Raw genomic sequence first — 14,885 nt, 5'->3', positions numbered from 1 at the left:
AAAAGTAAAATAAATGCCGAACATATGGAGAATTTAACTACAGTATGGTTCAGAATTATTGAGAATAGCTAAAGCATTTCATATTATTAAACGAGAACAAATCAGATAAAATTGAATGTATTGTTAAAGTGAACTGACCTGTTCATGTTGTGTAGGTAACAATTTAATATTTTATCAAGTCTCCTTGAGCTTCACGGCACAGTCTAAGACAGGTAGGCATACTTCCTATCAGAGAGGTTAGTGTCTCGTGAGTTATGCTGTCCCAGTATCGGACCACTTCTCTCGTCATGTCTTCAATTTTTGTCAACCCCTTTTGATTCACACATTCCTTCATCACCCCCCAAATGTTCTCAATGGGATTTAAGTCAGGACTATATGCAGGAAATGGTAATGCAGTCACATTTTTCTCCTGAAACCACTGCTTGGCATGTTTTGCGGTGTGTTTAGGATCATTATCTTGCTGCAAAATCCAGTCATTTCCATAAAACACATGTGCACTTGGAAGGAGAAAATTATCTAATATGTTAGTGTAGCGTTGACTTGTCAGATTTCCCTCAAACACACACAGCGGGGTCGTTCCTAATAAGGATATCCCTCCCCATACATGAAACTTTGGGCTGTATTTAGGTCGTCGATACAACGGTGCTGACGCAGACTTTGTCCATATTTTCACATTATTGGGATATACCCATATTGAGCTTTCATCAGTAAAAATCACATTTTCCCAGTCAAAGTTTTCATGTGCCAAACACCACTCAACACGCCTGTCTTTATGTTCTTGTTTCATGAGAGGAGAAGGAATTCCAGTCTTTTTCTCCCATCCAAGATCAATCAAATTTCTTTTAACTGTAGATTTTGATACAACTGTTGATCCCCTTTCTATCATTTCATACCTGATGTTGGAGATGCTTGCCCTTTGCTTTTTAGACGCTAAAATTCCCAGCCGGACGCGATCTGAGAAGTTCAATTTTCTGGGTCTCCCTGCTCCTTTCTGGTGCCCAAAATCCTTTCCCTCTTTAAAATTCTTCCTAATCCTATACACAGTAGAAAGAGGAGTTCCTGTTCTCTCTGCCAATGTATTTACATCATCAATTCCTTGATTACACAACTCAAAAATCAACCTTCTTTTATCTTCAGCAGACATTGTTGATAGTGCTGAGGAAAATGACGTCTGCTACAAATTCAGGGGAGGTAACTCTAATTGTACTATACTCAGTAGGTCAAGATGAGTTACCTCCCTTATACCATTACTTAGTTTTAAGTATCAGTGAATCAGTTGAGGTGTTAGGATAGCTCAAAGTAAACAGAAAAATTCTCAATAATTATGAACCAGACTATATACCCGGGCTTGAGGCGATATGGATAAAAATAAGATGTAGAAAAAGGAACTACCTAATAGGAACGTTTTATCGCGCAGACAAAACAGAAGCTTATTGGGATTTAATCGAAGATTCTATCAATAACGCTACTGATCTTAATATGGATACAATTGTAGTTGGCGATTTTAATATTGATCTTTTTACAGATACAAGTTATAAAATCAACCAATTACAACTGCTATTTGGACTAACACAACTCATAACCGAACCTACAAGGATTACACCCAGTTCTAGTACATTAATCGATCTCATCTTCGTCTCAAGCGTTAGCACTCTACTAAAATCGGGTGTTTTAGATCCTGTGTGTAGCGATCATTGCCCTGTATATGTTACTATTAACGAGTCGATTGCACAATCGATCAATTACAAGAGAAAAATATATAATTATACGCTAGTTGATTTTGACGGGATTAAAAATGCCCTATGTACTCTTGACTGGCATGCTATCTTCGCCTCTGAAAATATTAACCGTATCACAGACGACTTTACAGGTACAATTCTTGACGTATGCGATAGTTATATTCCAAATAAAGTCGTTACGATAAGGCCCCGGGATGCCCCCTGGATGAGTAGTGAGGTACGTAAATTGATTCGTAGACGCAATCGCCATCATAAAATCGCAAAAAGGCGTAACTCATCATCTGACTGGGCACTTTTTAGATCGAGTAGAAATAAAGTTATATCCGCGGTAAGAAATGCAAAGAGAAAGTACACGAATAAAATTGATGAAAAGATAAACAAAGAACACGGTACAAAAACATGGTGGCGTCTAGTTAAGAACTATGTAAAAAGTAAACATATCACCAATATTAACACTTTTCCTTCGATAATCCACAACGACAAACTATACGATGACAGTGCTGAAACAGCAAACATTATGAATGATTTCTGTGCAGATCAGGCAAGAGTAGATGCTCCAAATAGGGATATTCCCGAAATTCACTCAGCGGTAGATAATCCATTATGTGACCTAACACTTAGTTCGCAAGAAATCTACGATATTCTCTTCTCTATTGACACCACTAAAGCAACAGACCCAGATGGCATTGGCAACAAATTCCTGAAAATGAATGCAAGAGAATTAGCAGTTCCCTTATCTGAAGTTTTTAATATATCATTAAAGAACAAAGTGTTTCCCGATATTTGGAAGGTGCATTAGTTGTTCCTATTCACAAAAAAGGCAGTATAAATGAATGCTGTAACTATCGACCAGTCGCACTAACAAGCTGTGTAGGAAAGACTTTTGAACGATGCCTTTTCAAACACGTATTCAATCATTTTAGGGATAATGAAATACTTACAAACTTACAATCCGGTTTCGTGCCAGGTGATTCAACAGTAAATCAACTAACGTACCTGTATGACTTTATAGCGAGTGCAGTCGATAGAGGTAAGGAAATTAGGGCTGTATTTTGTGACGTGAGTAAGGCTTTTGACAAGGTCTGGCATAAGGGTATTATACACAAGCTAAGACGTTATGGTATCGGGGGTAATTTGTTGAAATGGTTTGAGAGTTATCTAGACAACAGAGTTCAAAGTGTTGTTATAAATGGTTATACGTCTGACCAAAGATCACTCTTAGCCGGCGTTCCACAAGGCTCTGTCCTAGGACCCCTGCTGTTTATAGTTTATGTCAACGACATTGTTGAAGGAATTAACAGCAATATCCGTCTCTTCGCAGATGACACATCACTTTATGCTATAATAGACGATCCTGCCGAAACTGCTCTGTGTCTTAATAATGATCTTCGTAAAATTTCTGATTGGGCCGACAAATGGCAAGTTACATTTAATCCCAATAAAACAGATTCTATACAATTCTCTCGTAAAGTGCGGCCAAGCCCAAAACTAAATTTAACAATGAAGGGTTATAACATTAATGGTGTTAATAGCCATAAACATTTGGGACTTACTTTACAGCATGACTGCTCCTGGACAGACCATGTTAACTGCATCGCTAAAAAGGTCGCACCCATGGTAAACTGTCTTAGAGGTTTTAAATATCGTCTTTCACGGAAAACTTTGCAAACAATGTACATACAATTTATTTTGCCTATTTTCGACTACTGTTGTCACATCTGGGACAACTGTACCAAACAGCAAGCATTAACACTTGAAAAACTTAATCTTGATGCACTCAGAACTATTTGCGGTGCTGTTCGCGGTACGAGTCATAAGAAAATTTATGATGAGACAAATTTCCAACCACTATGTACTCGTAGACACATCCAAAAACTAACATTTTTCTATAAGATGGTTAATAATTTCACTCCAAAATATTTGAGCAATCTCATCCCTCCTAAGGTATCTGACACAGCAAACTACAGTTTTCGAGATCGTTTGAAGCTCCAAACTATCGATAGCAAAAGTGCAATTTATGCTAAGTCATTTCTCCCAGATACTGTAAGATTGTGGAATTCTTTGTCTACTGATCATAGAGAATCGGCTACTCTGGGTAGTTTTAAGAAAAAATTAGTGTGTCATATAATAATCAAACCTACCTTAATTTAAAGTCAGGATCAAGATTCTGTCAGATTATTCATTCGCGGCTCAGGCTCGGTTGCAGTGATTTAAACGCACACAAATATGAACGATTTTTATCTTCAAATCCGTCTTGTTCTTGTGGCTACTCTTACGAAGATCCAATTCACTATTTTCTCTCGTGCATAAATTACTCTGACATAAGACACAAAATGCACTTCCATACCAAAGGATATGATATCAAATCAGTGCTATACGGCCACTCTAGTGGATCTGCTAACGATAATCACAAACTATTAGAATCTATCCATTCTTTCATTGTACTCTCAGGCAAATTTGTGTTGTAATAGTAAAATGAAACTGCACTTCCGACATTAATGATCTTAATGTTATAAGTGGTTATATTATCACTTTTTGATTGTTACATTCACAGAAAGCTATTGTTTATTGTTTGATATTTGCATGCTTTTCTCCTCACGACTGCTGTATATAAGTTACTTGTATCCTGGAGCGGTATTAACATAAGCAATATATTGCTTGTTTACCAATCCAAATCCCCTTCTGGAAATAAATATGTTTAAACCATTAACGCGAGCACTAAAATCAAAAGTCTGACCCTATAAGCTTAAATAAATACTTGTGATTAGTACTAAGAGATTTAGTTCCAAATACTAGCTTGGTGTATTCTATACCATGTAGATCTATTGAAATGGAATCTAAACAAATTTATTTTTCAGGCCTATTTTACTTAGATTTTACCATAACATTTGAAAATAATACGAGCGAAAATATACATTTGCGGGATAAACTTTATAATCTATCCGGATTTCTGTCATCAACGTAATAATTCTTTAAACGTTATTTGACAATAAAAAAAACCTTGGTCTTACCTAACACGTCCGAGGTACTCCGAGTTTCTCGCATCCGCTCTCTGATTTCCACTCCAAGTCGCGAATTCCTTCGTCGAGTGCTTTTGGGGAAAGTGAGGTGGCCATGGTAAAGTTTACACGACGCAGCCATCTTATGCTTAAAAGCTTTGAAAATAATTGCTAGGAAAGCAAATTTGTCATATACAATTTGTTCCTACCCGCCAAACAAGATGGCGTCTCCCTAACACTCACGGGAAATACACAGTTTTGTCATTGTGTTTTTTTAAATATACAGTATGTTTCAAAATTATTGAGAATAGCTAAAGCATTTCATATTATTAAACGAGACCAAATCAGATAAAATTGAATGTATTGTGAATGTGAACTGACCTTTTCATGTTGTGTAGGTAACAATTTAATATTTTATCAAGTCTCCTTGAGCTTCACGGCACAGTCTAAGACGGGTAGGCATACTTCCTATCAGAGAGGTTAGTGTCTCGTGAGTTATGCTGTCCCAGTATCGGACCACTTCTCTCTTCATGTCTTCAATTTTTGTCAACCCCTTTTGATTCACACATTCCTTCATCATCCCCCAAATGTTCTCTATGGGATTTAAGTCAGGACTATATGCAGGAAATGGTAATGCAGTCACATTTTTCTCCTGAAACCACTGCTTGGCATGTTTTGCGGTGTGTTTAGGATCATTATCTTGCTGCAAAATCCAGTCATTTCCATAAAACACATGTGCACTTGGAAGGAGAAAATTATCTAATATGTTAGTGTAGCGTTGACTTGTCAGTTTTCCCTCAAACACACACAGCGGGGTCGTTCCTAATAAGGATATCCCTCCCCATACATGAAACTTTGGGCTGTATTTAGGCCGTCGATACAACGGTGCTGACGCAGACTTTATCCATATTTTCACATTATTGGGATATACCCATATTGAGCTTTCATCAGTAAAAATCACATTTTCCCAGTCAAAGTTTTCATGTGCCAAACACCACTCAACACGCCTGTCTTTATGTTCTTGTTGCATGAGAGGAGAAGGAATTCCAGTCTTTTTCTCCCATCCAAGATCAATCATATTTCTTCTAACTGTAGATTTTGATACAACTGTTGATCCCCTTTCTATCATTTCATACCTGATGTTGGAGATGCTTGCCCTTTGCTTTTTAGACGCTAAAATTCCCAGCCGGACGCGATCTGAGAAGTTCAATTTTCTGGGTCTCCCTGCTCCTTTCTGGTGCCCAACATCCTTTCCCTCTTTAAAATTCTTCCTAATCCTATGCACAGTAGAAAGAGGAGTTCCTGTTCTCTCTGCCAATGCATTTACATCATCAATTCCTTGATTACACAACTCAAAAATCAACCTTCTTTTATCTTCAGCAGACATTGTTGACAGTGCTGAGGAAAATGACGTCTGCTACAAATTCAGGGGAGGTAACTCTAATTGTACTATACTCAGTAGACCAAGATGAGTTACCTCCCTTATACCATTACTTAGTTTTAAGTATCAGTGAATCAGTTGAGGTGTTAGTATAGCTCAAAGTAAGAAGAAAAATTCTCAATAATTATGAACCAGACTATAAATCTAATATGACCATTTGACAGTAGATTTCCGCGTTCTACAACAAAAGAGATAGGTAGACCCTGTTGTGAGTTGTTTTTGTAACAATTAGATAGTCTCGCGTGGACGTGATCATGTCGCCATTCGTTGCCGACATAAAAGGGGAGTGTGAAAAGTGGAATTCAGAGGGTTGAATGTAAGTACTCAAAGTGACAACAGTGGGCAGTTATGGTCTTAGCGGTGTTTTCATCGCATTAGCGTCACTGATTGTTTTTTTCGCAGTGCCAAGCATCAATATGTAGGCATTGCGACTATTAACAGTGATTAATTGTGAAAACATGTTCACCTTACTTTAACAGGCCCGAGCGTCATGAGTCCTACTGATTTATCACTCATGAGAAACTTTATTGTGGCAAATAAGTTATTTTCTAAACTCCTGTCAGGAGAAGGCAATATCCGGATATATTTCTGCTGGATGGACCTCTCACCCATCATGTAAGTAAATTACGCACAGTGATCAAAACATGCACATGGATTAGAAATAAGAATTCTTTGTTCTTTTCAGTTATACACCCAGATCTACTGTCCATATCTACCCTTTTAAGTTAACTTGATGAATACCTTTATTATTATTATTACTAATTATAATTTTGTGATGTGTTACAATTTACTTCAAACCTTAATTCATTTATCAATATGACTGGAGAATGAAGCACAATCGTACTGACCCTTTGGCTATGATTTGTACATAGCTTTCTGTTTCAGGGACATACTTCTTTGCGGACATTGCGACAAGTAATTGTCAAGAAAGACAGCCTACAATCACAAGAAAAAAGTTTCTGAAATATGGTTGGTTTCTTCAATATTCTTTTAACATGGGTACCCAGAGATATTCCGTATATATGTCTTCGTTATATCTATTCATACAATCTGTACTCCAGAAATATTTCAACCAAGTCACATCATAAATTCATTAGTTTATCAAATTATCTAGTATCTTATGTTCTGTGTCAGTTCTGTGTATCCAGTTGTACCAGTTAATCAGTTTGTTGATTTAATATTTGTTCTATAACCATTAAAACTTTGTTCATCAGTACATGATGCATGTGTTAGCCATACAATGCATTGACACTATCATCACACCTCACGTTACATATTTTTGAAAGAATCATTGTGTCAGTTATTTCACTTACAGATATGGATTGTGGACCAACAAACTTGGAGAATGACAAGACGCCTTCATTGGTATTTATAATTTACGCTATATTATCTGTTATATGACGGTAAGGGAATCTTTTATAAAAATATTATTCATATAACTTTATAATTAAGCAGAGACTATGTAGATACATGTACATAGAATAAACCTTTTTGACCTCACTCAAAATGTAACTGTACATGGATTCAAGCGTAATCTATACATATGTTTTAATTCCAGGACAAATACGGCTTTTCTGTCCTCACTGCCAGACGTTTGTTTCAAGAAAAACACGTTATCTCCATCTCCGTAACGACAAGATGTTTATCCGTCTGTAAAGAATTTTCGGATGAATGACAAATGTTTCATCAGGTTAGTCATCAAAGAATTTTTAGATTTCACTAAAAAACGAGTTTGCACTGTCACTTTGCTATCCATGCTTAATATATTTAATGTATGTAACTGTAACTGAAAGTGAGCAAATAGTAATACGTATTTGATATTTGTAATACATATTATCTGCATTATCATAAATGTTGCTGTGTTTCATTCATTGATTTTACAAGCTTTTCTTCAGTGAATATTTTCTCAGTTGAACTGATGATTCAAACTAAATGTCCTTTTCTTTTCCAGACCCTGACAGTGACCAAGATATTAGCAGCACATTCAAGGTTTGCGAGCTATTATCACCACAATATGAGAGCCTGATTGATTTGGATTCAGATGTTTCGCCAGATATCAAGCAGGACTCGCACACACCAACAAACATCTGCGGAAGAACGAAGCACTTTGTGCAGTGGCTAGCTGCAAAGTCGATCGTTTTCATTCAGGGTGTCTACCTCCTGAGCAATGCTTGTGTGGAGAGAATTCTGTTACTCTTCTCTGGGCGCCCCAGTTTCTTAAAACAATACAGCGAATTGTGTACTACTGCAACTGCCCTGTTGTATTAAGATGTGAGCTATTCAAAGAAATGAAACAGTTGAATCATAACATTTCCAGAGTTTGTTTTTTTCTTCAAATAAATATGTAATAAATATAACAGATAATACAACATATTTCAGTTTTCTAAACTAAGCGAAACAGGAACCTGGCGGAACCCTACATTTTCCAGGATCCACAAGGTTTCCGCAAGACCAGAAACTTACTCACTCCAGCTATAAAGGTTTCAGTGAACTGAAACTAAAGGGAAACTTCCAACTACAGTTTCAGTTGACGGAAACATGACGGAAACCAAGACTTGTTAGTTTCAGTTGTGGAAAGTATGCGGAAACCCCCATTGCGCGTTTCCTGAAACTGAAACCTTGTGGAAACCTACATTACCCAGTATCCATCAGGTTACGGAAGAACGGAAACCAAGTTATTTTTGCTGTGCCCGTCCTCCACCGACACGGGACGCAACCCACGGCAAACAGGTTGCCCAATTTAGTCGCCTCTTACGACAAGCAATGGGGTGCTGTGGATACATTCTGTCCCGGTCCACACAGGAGAAGAGCACTTAGCGTTATCCAGCACCCACCACGAGGAGGTGGCTCTTCATGGCTGCCTTGCTGGCAAAGAGATTTTACCATCACTAGCAAAATAGGTATGGTAATGATGTGTTGTACCGTTCATTCTCCATGGAAAGTTGAACTTAACCTTCGTGGTCTCCAATGCATTGTGTTTTCCACTTTGACGAGGATCCAGTCTCCGGGAATAATATTGCATATCTTGTTATATGCGTGGATTCGTGTTTCATCGTGAAGACAAACCAGGTACACTGGTGGCTTTATTTCCAAAGGTGTAGTTGTCCTGTATTCATGAACAACATATTTATTCACAACATATCGCCATGGTTAAATCTGGAGGCAGCATGCCCGGAGCATGACTGCATACGTCTTGCTCATATAATATATTTCCCTGGCTACCACTGGAGGCAATGTTTTTAGAAGTATATCCTGCATTCAAATAATGTATATGGGTTGCCACTGGAGGAAGCATTCCCAGAACATGACTGCATATATCTTGCTCATATGGTACATTTTCATGGCTCGCATTGGAATCAATATTTCTAGAAGTATATCCTACATTCGTGTAATGCACATCGGTTACCTCTGGGGGCAGCTTTCTCATACAGGAGTATATCCTGCACGCATGTACCACTGAAGACAGCATTCTCAGACACGAGTATATCCTGCACTCATATACTATATATCGTCAGGGCTATCACTGGAGGCTGCATTCCCAGACAAGAGTGTATCCTACATTCCTGTGCAATGTATCGACACGGTCACCACTGGTGACAACATTCCCAGACAAACGTACACCATGCACTCATACACAATACATCGTCGTAGTTGCCATTGGAGGCAGCATTCTCAGACAAGGCGGGTACCTGGAGGTTTGGTGAAAAAACTGTAAGGAAACGACAGAAAAAAAAACAGCCTTTCATGATTGAACGTGGACGTCCTGAAACATCTTTAAGCTATTTAAACGTGTTGGTGCGGTGCTGGAACCACATCGTTTCTCATATTGGATCTTAATAATTTCTCTGTGGGATTATGATGGTTATAGCAAGATGTCTTATTGAAGAGGAAGGCAGAAGATTCCCAGACATACCCAAGTGAGTGAGTGAGTGAGCGAGTGTAGTTTTGGACGTTAGCATGGGTTGTTCAAGAACAGTTCTAACCTGGAACTTAAAGAGTCTGATACCCGAATGAGGGAATGGATAGTGCAGTGTACAAAGCCACATCAGCAATTTTGGAGTTATTGCCTGTGAACACTAGTTCCAGAAGCAAAATCTGACCTTGCCACTAATGAACAGCGATTCAGAAGGCATACCTTTATCATAGTTTCCACCTTTCGAAAGGGGAAACAGTTCAATTTGGAGCAACTTGATGACCAACTGACAGTTTTTGACTTTCACAATGAAATAGTATTTATTGACAGAATGCATGAATGGTGCTAACGGTAACTGCAAATGTGTCCACATTTCGGTTCCTGTGAAACACATCAGACCATAATGTTACTCAGGAGTACTTCTATCGTACGTCTTGTACGCCATTATTTTGTCTGAACTAACTTCATCTCGAATCGAAAATTCAATTTCAAGACTTGAGATGACGACACTGTATTACCGTCAGTTTGTGGAAAGATGTGTCAGCTTTTGTATGCATGAAGATTTCCACCTTTTAAACGGGGAGACAATTGTTGACCAACATAGAGAGCAACTGACAGTTTTTAGACTTCACAAATCAAACAGTATTTATTGAAATAACGAAGGAACGGTGCAAACACAATACTCCCTTGTTCAAAACTGCAAACCTGTCTACATTTCGGTTCCTTTGAAGTAAATGAGAGGAAACTTTACTCCCAAGGACTTATATTATACGGCATTTCAGCCAGTCAAGGTGCTGTACACGTGAAGCTTTCCACCTTTCGAAATGGGAAACAATTCAATACTGAGCAACCCGAAGACCAACTGGCAGTTTTTGACTTTCAGAATTAAATAGTATTTATTGACAGAATATATGAATGCTGCAAGCAATAATCACTTGTTCCAAACTGCAAATGTGTCTACATTTCGGTTCCTCTGATATACATTGGAGCAAAATGGTCGCGAAAACACACCTCTGACCTGCGGAATCTTATTCACGACGAAAATGCCGAATCCATAAGGGTGGATATCGAAGTACACTTAACGTTCCTTTTGTTTATATCACATGGTAAGAAACGACTTGAGAGAAAGAGGAGGCTAAACACCCAAGTCCAAGGTAAAGCTTACAAAACGTATTACTAGTAGGTCATCACGCGCGAGCGCGTGTATGTGTGTGTGTTTGTGTGTGTGCGTGCCTGCCTGTGCAGGGCACCATGGGAAGGTCGTGAGGAAGGTAGTGCAACATGAGGAGGTTGTGTTACTGACAGGCTACTATGTGGAGGTTGGTGGGACGCGATGGGGTGGTAAATTTGCTGATACCATAGGGAGGTTGTGTTAGGGGTAGGATACTATGGGGAGGCTGTGTAGGACACCATTTTGAGGTTGTGCTTCTATTTATAAATAGTGCCATCCTCTTGTGTCGTCTCTGGTTCTATAGGGAGGCACGCAGGCGTCGTCGTAAAATCTTCTTCAAGCAGCGGTTTGCCTCCCCCCCACCCCCCCCCCCCCCTTATGCTTGCGGGCAGAGACTTGGTTTTACGCCCAGGAACATACATCCTATCATCGCTCATGAGACCCGCCGTTTCCATTGAAGGTACATCAGATCCAGTAAGTCCTGACCCAGCCTCTGAGGCTCAGTTGACTGTGACACTTGAAAGGAAACAATGCCTTGAAAAGCAGGGCACCTTCCTCTGTTTTAATCCTAGCGACAGTGGGCCCTCCGATCCCACGCAATGGAAGTGAGGATGCTGCGTGGAGGGACAGACGTTATCATGTCACGGCAATGCTCCAGGATGAGACAGGACCTTTAAAAAGTGTGCAGGCCAATGCTTACATGAACTCTTCAACAATGATTTATGATAATGAGTTCTGTCAAACACATTTTGCACACATACTGTGATACACATATTGGACTGCTGAATGATGATTGAATGAATGCATTTTTCCGATTCAATCTCATTTACAAGGTTATTTTGTAGGACAGTGTCGAATCTGTGCTTTGTTATTACATCATAGGTCATATCTATAACACAGCATTACGTCTGTTTGTGAACTGAGCTCACTAGTTTGACATTCATATCCTTCGTACGGTTTTATCTGAGCGTATGGTGATAGAGTCACAGAAACTGGCACTAGGGCCAGGGAGTCGCGGAGGGCAAGTTCATTGTTTGACCGGATGTGCCACAAGCGAGTTCCCTGGAGCAGGGAGAAATGGAGTATGTAATCCAGCTGTTGGCTGTTGTCGTTGCTGTAGATGTTCCTAAGAGACAGGGTGGATTGGCAGATGGATTGTAGCTGAAACCGAGGCAAGGTTGGGTCACGTGGCACTTGGTACCACAGTCACTGGCTGATGTGGCATCCACTGTAGCCACAGGTGTCGACAGCTTTCTGTTCAGACTCTTGTCGTACTTAGCATCTGAAGTACAGAAGATGGAAATATGCTCGAACTTAGTTGATGATAGAGATTAACAGCAGCATTGGCTAGTGTCGAGAGACTATGTTACATTGACCCTCACCAGAAGGAAAATAATACATCTGGGATTAGCGGTGTTGCTGGTCGTCGTTTGTTACTCTGTGTGTACATGTACAGCATATATGATTTTACATGACATGTTCACAAGATTTAAAAGCGCGAGATTTCAAAACGGTATACGAAAATGTCTTTACAAACCGTTACCGTTTTTTCCTATGGGAGTGCCCTGTACCTCCACTTCACTTACAACCAAGAAGTCTGTGATGTTTCTCCAAACCCTCACGAATCGCACAGGCTGATCATGGGAAGGTTACACTTGCTCCAGGATATAATCCTGCTGGCCATTTACCACACCATGTAATGTCGTCATTGGTACAGTCAGCATCTACGGACGATACACCGATGTATGCATCACGGATGAATTTATCTGAAACGTTCAAGGCATATTGCTTGCGTCTACAGTAAAACTGTACACTTGGCATAATGAATCAGTCAGTGTTATTTTCACTATGCGCTCTTTAACACATATGCATATGAAGTCCAACACAAAATGCCAGATTTGTAACAAGATGTGTTCAGTTTAATAAGAAATTACTGTGCAGATGCTTTCTCGGTGTCTTCAACGAATTTAAGAGTAGCTTGTTTTCTAAGAAAATATAAAGGTTACTGACACCAGTGCCTATGATCACGCGTCGAGACGGTGATGTTGTGTACTGTGAAGTAGCCTTGTAGGCCTCCCTGCCAGAATGGCTCTAGTTGACGTTTTGAATGTGCTGGATTCCCGGTCCTGCTTCCATCATTGGCATTACCAGACGGGTTGTCTGTAGAGTAAGTAGAACTTTGGCGCGTCGGTTTACCCAGCATGATATTTGCTGCCTTGACATCTGCAGGAATGCGGCTGATATAAGTTGTATGTATTTGGAAACACAGGGTAAAAACACGCGTTCTTTAGTGGTAGCTGACCAACATTAGCCAACATCCTTTAACGTCCCATAACAGAGAGCTTGCTTCACTATGATTCAGACGATAAGTAGGGTGAATGAGTAAATTTAGTTTCACGCCATACTCAGCAATATTTCAGCTATCTGGCGTCGGTCTGTAAATAACTTAGTGTCGACCAGACCACCCAGTGATGGGCTGCGATGATACATATCAACCACCCAGGTGTGTCTGAGAACCCGGTCTCGTTAGTTGCCTCTTACGACGTTACTGAAGGGCAGTTCCAACCGGATCTACTAGACGAAAACTGGAAAAGGAAATTCTTTTTTTTTATAAGTTATAGAGAATATCATTTTGGATTTTATGTATGCTTCATTATTGGGACATTATTCCTAATTCAGTTAAAAGGCATCTTTGCTGCGGGGAATGTTCACTGGCAAATGTGCCATTCACCCCCGTTGTGGACCCGGGGGCATATTTCGTCCACCAACCCGTTTGCCGTGTTTTGCGGCCCTGTGTCGGTGGAGCAACGGATCCTGGTGGTTGAGGGCAATAGGGGCCAGCAGCTATGTTCCTATTGCCTAATACACCGCTTTGGCCCTGACTTCACCTAGACGGGTGGTTGAATGGGCCCCGGTTCAACCAATCGGTTGGTCATGCCAAGCCCTGTGCATGGATTATAATTATATTTATCATTGCACAAATATCATTTGGAACTGGTGTAATTTTGATCTTGGCCTAATTGTCTAAAATATTTTTTGTTTTGAATTATGTTGTTCTGAACTTTGCCTAGAGTGCTATGCCCAGAAGGCGGTGGCTCATGGCCCAATCTGGTGGAATTATTAATCTTTTAAGTCTTCTGCTGTAGTATATCCTTTGTGCTGTAAGCTGGAGGCCCGCTTTGCTTTAGCATTGTCCTTGTGATACTCTGTGGTGGGTGTGGAGCTCGGATGGCGAACCAATATACCAATAATCATGGATTACCAAACTCCTCACAAAAAGACCAAACGTCAACTGGAAAATGATGATCAGCAACGACCCTCTATACGAATAGATCACTGGCCACGTTTTTTGGTTATTCAGACCCTTGACAAGACTCCTTTAAAATTAAATCCGTTTGCGATTTCAAAAGGTATCCCTGGCATTGCAGGTGAGATGAAACATATTTGCTGCGAAGATGCTTAAAAACGTGGAAAGTTTGAATTTACCCTCTCATGGGGACACTAGTTTTACAGTACTTCAACCCCCTTAGATTATACAGCCACTAACAAGCACAGTTATGAATTTAAACTTCCAGTAATAAAATATTTATCTATTTACAATTCAGTCAATAAATCTAATTCG

The 14,885-nt window shown here is 39.6% G+C and overlaps 1 pseudogene; it reads right to left on the bottom strand.

The window, feature by feature from the left end:
- Positions 1-12,261: 12,261 nt before the first annotated feature.
- LOC137282235 (uncharacterized) lies at positions 12,262-13,466 on the bottom strand (annotated as a pseudogene).
- Between the last annotated feature and the right edge of the window lie 1,419 nt (positions 13,467-14,885).

Source organism: Haliotis asinina, chromosome 4 (genome assembly GCF_037392515.1).
Source record: "Haliotis asinina isolate JCU_RB_2024 chromosome 4, JCU_Hal_asi_v2, whole genome shotgun sequence".
NCBI classification, from domain to species: Eukaryota; Metazoa; Mollusca; class Gastropoda; order Lepetellida; family Haliotidae; genus Haliotis; species Haliotis asinina.
This window is presented reverse-complemented; position numbering and strand designations above follow the sequence as displayed.